The sequence below is a fragment of the Mycetomoellerius zeteki genome, unplaced genomic scaffold (genome assembly GCF_001594055.1).
Source record: "Mycetomoellerius zeteki isolate Tzet28-1 unplaced genomic scaffold, Tzet1.0 scaffold517, whole genome shotgun sequence".
Taxonomy (NCBI): Eukaryota; Metazoa; Arthropoda; class Insecta; order Hymenoptera; family Formicidae; genus Mycetomoellerius; species Mycetomoellerius zeteki.
The window spans coordinates 633,181-633,743 of NW_017257520.1; positions in this window are offsets into that span (position 1 = coordinate 633,181).

Below are 563 nucleotides of genomic sequence, written 5' to 3' on the forward strand. Positions count from 1 at the left end.
AAAAAAGTTTTATATATGATTATATAAAATTATATCTACATATATATTTGGACATATTTTATATATAATTATGTATAATTTTATATAATTATATATAAAACATTTTTTCTTGAGAAGATATTTAAATTTGTATACATCTCGTTATTAGGTAAAATTGTAAAATAGATGCCAGTAAAATAGATGTTAAAATAGAAATTGTAATTTGCTTTCTGGATCCATTCTTTATTAAGTAAATTTTATCCTTTCTTAAGGTTATGCTCGAAGTAGCAACAAAAATCGATGCAATCATGTGTTCCTCTGAGTCCTCTGAGTCTGCACTATTACGTTTACACCGTGCATTTAGGCCACGGCCCATACAATAAATGTCTTTGTTTATCTTGTATATTAAACAAAGACACCTATCGTATAGATCGCGGACTAAACGCACGCACAGTGGGCCCAGACGACCTGAAAAACTGGCCAAAAGTCGAGTTTAAAATTTACTGTAAACAATATTTCATATGTCATAAGAATATCTCAGAGAACATATAAATGAACTGTATAATAAGGTTTTGGTAACAGGT